This window comes from Nicotiana tabacum, chromosome 18 (assembly GCF_000715075.1).
Source record: "Nicotiana tabacum cultivar K326 chromosome 18, ASM71507v2, whole genome shotgun sequence".
NCBI classification, from domain to species: domain Eukaryota; kingdom Viridiplantae; phylum Streptophyta; class Magnoliopsida; order Solanales; family Solanaceae; genus Nicotiana; species Nicotiana tabacum.
Window position 1 is genome coordinate 43,530,121 of NC_134097.1, and position 6,000 is coordinate 43,536,120.

The 6,000-nt window shown below is 35.3% G+C and overlaps 1 long non-coding RNA gene across 1 annotated transcript; it reads left to right on the plus strand.

Moving 5' to 3' along the window:
* The first annotated feature begins 4,224 nt into the window (after positions 1-4,224).
* LOC107809511 (uncharacterized) lies at positions 4,225-5,747 on the plus strand. The gene is made up of 3 exons (XR_012702035.1): positions 4,225-4,370; positions 5,396-5,491; positions 5,616-5,747. It is a non-coding gene; the product is annotated as an uncharacterized LOC107809511 (long non-coding RNA).
* Positions 5,748-6,000: the final 253 nt, after the last annotated feature.

Below are 6,000 nucleotides of genomic sequence, written 5' to 3' on the forward strand. Positions count from 1 at the left end.
TCATGTACTCGGTTGGTACAGTACTAATCCTAACGAAATAAGTTGTGAGGCATAGTCAAAAGATACTCAATTTATATAACCTGTGCAGGTTGGTACAGTACTAATCCTAATGAAACAAGTCGTGAGGCTGTCAAAAGATACTCAATTTATATAACCTGTGCAGCTCATAGGCATTACAGTAATAGAAAAATAACCAAGAAATAGCTAAGAAACAAATGATATCAACAATAAAGTGCTCGATCAGGAAAAAAGTACTCCCTCTATTCCAATTTAGGAAGAAATTCAAAAATAGCTAGATTTACAATTGGTCGTTCAAAAATAACTCAGTTTCAAAAGTAATTGAAATTTAGCTACTTTTCATGTAAAGATAAATCTGAGCGAAAACACTGTTCAAAACCCGGAAAATACGCCAATATATTATGTTGGAGTTCCAGCATAAGTATACTTGAACTCCAGCATAAGTACATTAGAACTCTAGCAACCCGGAAAATACGCCAGTATATTATGCTGAAGTTCCAGCATAAGTATACTTGAACTCCAACATATTATACTGGAGTTCCAGGATAAGTATGCTGGAACTCCGGCATAATATGATGGAATTCCAGCATAAGTACATTAGAACTCCAGCATAATATACTGGAGTTCCAGCAAGTATACCGGTCCATCATAATATACTGGAATTTGGAGCACCGGTGCTCCAGTCTCCAGTATATTATACTGGAGCCAGCAAAGTATACCGGTCCAGCATAATATGCTGGAGTTCTTACATAGGTGCACCAAACTCCAGTATATTATGCTGGACCAGTCTCTGTTGCAGCAAAATCGTGGCTATTTTTCATTGACTTGGTAAACGCTAGCTATTTTTGAATGACCAGTCCAAAAACTGGCTATACCGCGCTATTTTTACTCCAATTTATGTGAACCTGTTTGACTGAGCACGAAGTTTAAAAAAAAATGAAGACTTTTGGAATTTATGGTCTTAAACAAGTCAAAAAGGGGTCCAGAGTATTTGTATGGTTATAAAAGCTTCTAATTAAGGTTAGAATTGGAAGTTTAAGCTAAATTGTTTCCAAATTTAGAAAGGGGTCATTCTTTTTGGAACGGACCAAAAAGGAAATAGGTTCACATAAACTGGAACAGAAGGAGTAATAAACATGCTTTTCTAAGTAACCAGGTCAAAGTATATACAAATGCACCAAATACGCATATAAAGGAGATTTGCATAAAGTAGCTTTAACTCGAATAATTCCACATGAATGTAGAGTGTCTAAGCATGATAAGACCCAATTTCACATCAATTCTCAAATAGCATTTATACGAATGCTACTACATGAGTCTAAGATGTCTGTGTGATGATTGTACATCAGTCCGACACTCTCCAAGTATCCCATAATCTACTAACAAGCCTCATGCATAAACACAATATAATTGCCAAATCCACATAGAAAAATGAAATGCACAAAGTAGCACCTATATGAATGCTTCTACACGTGTCTAATATAATCATGCATGATCACGACTGTATTATAACTAATATCCTTCACATCCCATGTGGTCCAACATTGTCCATTTACCTGTGCTCACAGGGCCCAATGTAACATAGGTGATCACCTGACTCCGAAGAGACAGATTCATATTCAAGCGCCAACATAGACGTTCATCGTGCTATAACATATCAATATTACAATAACCACACAACATAAGCCACCGTGCCATAATAATATCAATCTCATAATAATCGCACGACATAAATCATCGTGCCATAACAATATCAACCGCACGGACAAGTTACGTGCCATAATCTCAATCCATATAAGAGAATCATATGCAAATATGTATGCATATGAATAAGAGATAAACATGTATGATGCATGTAGACGGAGAAATAACTATGCATGGATGTATGCATGTGTAGAAGAGATGATCTTTATGCATTGCTGTATGCATATGTGTAACGTATGACTACAACTCCAACATGTAATTCATCATACAAATAGCCATCATGTCCAAATAAAGCTATCATGACTAAGAAAACTCAAGTAGTCATACAAACAATTAAAGCATATCACAAGCAGATCATGTACCAAAACAAGGCATAACAAGGCCTAAAATCTACCCCGAGTATGATATAATCTTGATGCCCGCATATACACCCATCACCTCATATACACGTCACCCCCAAACACATAACATGTAACACGTAAGTTTATTTTAGAAAATATTCCCTCAAGTTGAGGTTAAGCAAGATACTTACCTTCTCCGGGCTAGTCTTCAATCCCAAATCACGTATTTTCTTTTGTTCTTGACCTCTAATTTCCCAAAACCTAGCCACATATCACTCACGGGAGTCCAACAATACTAAAGGAAGCACTCCCAATCAATAAAGATTCGATCTTTAAAGAAATTTCAAAAAATTAACAAAAGTCAACTCGGGCCCACATGGTCAAAACCTGAATTCAAGGTTGAATATCATTGACGTAATTGCACGAATCTAAATATTAGTTTCCAAACCCGAGTCCAAATTGGTGTTTAAAAATCCAAAATACACTTTCTTATCTTTCAAACCAAAACCCTCTTTTTTCTCTCTAAGATTCCTTGATTTAGAGCTAAAATTAATACGAGATTCATGTTATAATCATAGATTTGAGTGAGAATTACTTACCCTATCGTCTTAGGTGAAAATCGCCTCAATTCGAGCTCCCTAGCTCCCCAAATATTATAGTAAAGTCCAAGCGTGAAATGGTATTTTATAGCAAAAAGCTAAAATTTCAGCTTCAGGTGTCGGATTCACTATGAGAAGTGAAGTGTCCACACTTCACTCCTCTTGGCCTGCAACAGAGGGTGGACGCAACCTTGGCCTCCACATCTGATGCATTTTTCTGCAACCTTTTTGCTTTCAAACCACTCTCCAAATACCCCGAAACTCACCCGAGGTCCCCGGGACCCTTTCCAGTCATCCTAACTAGTCTGCATACCCTATACGAACTTGTACAAAGTCTCAAAATACGTATGACAACATTAGAATTTAGAATCAAGCATTGAACTTTCTCAAGTCTTCTAGCTTCCAATTTACACAAGATACATTCAAATCATATCTGAGCCCTCCAAGATTCTTCCAAAATATTTCGACAAGTCCAAATACCTTATGAACGTATTCGAAGGCTCAAAACACGAAGCAAAGTGCAATAATACAAAAGGTCAAACCTTAATCAAACTTATGAACTCTTAAGTTCTTCAATTTGCCAACTATCAACCAATAGTGGTGAATCCTTCTCGGGCTATTCGAGACCAAATTCGGACATACGTACAAGTCCAAAATCATCATACAAACATATTGAAGCTTTCAAATTATGAACCCGTGCTCGTTTACCAAAATGTTGACTTTGGTCAACTCTTTCAACACTGCAAGAAAAAGGTTTATTAGGGACCAAAAATTAAGGACGACTAGAAAACCTGGTCCTTAAATTTATATAAATAGGGACAAGATTATTTCTGGCCCATAATTCTATTTCTAGCTAAATTGACCAAGAGACAAAATATGGTCTGTAAAATAGTAAATATCTGGTCTCTACTGTAAAATTAGCGGAGAGACTAGAGAGTGAGGCGCTACCGAAGTGACAATTAAATTAAAAAAACATTCAGCCTCTCTTTTTTACCAAATTAAACCTCTCGTTTGTCAAAATTTGGTTCTTCAAATCCTTGAACCTTTTTTGATAAACTCGATCTAACAATTTATGCTACTAACCCATGTGAGCCCTCTTGTTCTGGAGATAAACTCTGCGAAATCTTCCTAAAAACTCGATCTCCATTGGTTCCATAGCCGACGATTTAGGCACGAAAACTACAAAAGAAATATAAGTCCTTTTCTATCAAAAGATTTCTTCTTCTTTTTTCCTAGTTAAAATTATTTTTCTATGTAATTAATAAAAGTGTATATTTTGTTATTTTTGGGATTTATTTATGAAAGATTGGCGAGGGTTTGCCGATTATAATTTCGTATGCCATTCTAGAATACTAGCGAGAGAAAAAAAAAAGGGTAAATCACATGTGAGTAAGTCTAGTTTCCCCAAACCCTGGAAAGATCGAAATAAAATCTCAAATTTCTTCAGATCTAGCTATATATTTTGGGAGTTGGCGAATTCGTCCTTTATTACATTATTTGGAGCATTTAGGTTTGTATTGTTTCCTCTTAGCAATTACTCACCCTACAGCTCGTGATGATAGGACTCTCAACTTTTTGAGACCAAGATCTCGTGGGCCAATTGCGATAATGAAGATCTGGAATTTTTCGTTGTTCTATGTCATGGATGAGCTTTGGGAAAGTGTAGTGATTTTAGTATGAGATACTCTTTTTGGGATTCACTAATTAGGTAAGTATATGTTCATACTTTCCTGAATATGTTTGAGAACTAGATGGAGATGATGATTCTAGAATCTAGTGTAAGTGTCATAATTTGATACAATAGAGTCATACAGTTTGGGTGAAGCTTGAGATTTTTGGTGCTTTCTTTATTATAGTCTTATTGTGAGAGTAATCCAATTAATTAGATTCTGATATTCTCTAGTTCGCACACCACTTTGTTTGGACGATGGTTGCTTCTGTAGTTTTGCGTGCTAAAATTAGTCTCTTTATAGTAGGAATAAGTTGATGCTTGATATCATTTGGATACTCGTGCTACTAGATTGTGCCTTCTGCATCTTCATGGTTCTGGGGGCAGGGGAGGGTATGAGATGGGAAGGAGGAAGCATGCTGCCGGTGGCAAAATAGTGAAGTTCTAAAATTTTGCTCTAGCTCTATTTAGTATTCCTTTTAATGGTTGATAACTTAGCTAATAGTTTGGTTTATGTTTCCAACTGGAGAATATTACTTTTTGTCTTGGTCTACTTGTTATATTTTGATTCAGTTGGTCATACCAAATTTTTAAGGTTTCATTCTGTTCACTTGGCATTATCATTCTTTTACTCTTGTGCTGGCCAGTTACAATTTAGTCATTAACAGTTGTCTATGTCTATATTGTCACTGCCCTTGAGCATTGGTGGGTGAAATCGGCTCATTTTGAGATCAAGTGCCATTTTTCCTACTCTTTAAAAGTCTCAATATTTTAGTTTATTGCCTTAATAAAGTTGATTCTATTATGTATAGTAACGGGCTAGTGTTGAATGAATCTTCGTTTTACAGAAAAGTATGTCTTTTTAAGTAAAAACCACTGCATTAGATTTATCAGATTTTTACTTAAGCATGATATCGATTTAAGAAATGTTAGAGCAATTTACGAGCTGACGCTAATGGTTAATGAATGGTGACTCTAATTATTTTAACATAATAATATAAGTCTGAAGAATACTTTTGATAATTTGAGTAGTAGATTATAGTATTCTTTCTTTCTATCGTTAGAAATTTTTACCACTGATGGAGTAAGCAACAATGGAGCTGAAAAATGGTAATTCCATGGAGGAACTGCCCTTGTTATTGGAGTACTACGGGTATAGAGTAAGCAACATTTCAAGTCCTATCCATTATTCTTTTTTTTTCTATCGTATGAAATTTTGGAGTTCATTCATTTCATTTACAGCGTCCATTAACTTTTGATTCTTCTTCTTTACTGATGCACTAGACATGCCATAGTTGAAGAATTGTTGAGCTTTGGTGCAACGATTTATACTACTCATGAAATAAAAAGTACTTAGACGAATATTAGGAGAAACTGGCAAAGGAAGGGGTATAAATTAAAAAGGTTTACATGTTTCTTGTTATCAGAAGATCAATGGCACCCGTAATTAAAAAAGCCATTGAATACATCAGTGGGAATAATGACATCTTTGTAAGTGAGATACCTTAAATTATCATGAAGTTCATATTGAATATTTAATTGATGATTACTGATCATGTAAGTTCACACTAAATCCGTTAATCTAATGCTCCCCGCATTCAATGACTTGATCAATTTTGTGGACTCTTTCTTCGTTTTATATTTTTTATTTGACTGTGCATCTTTGAAA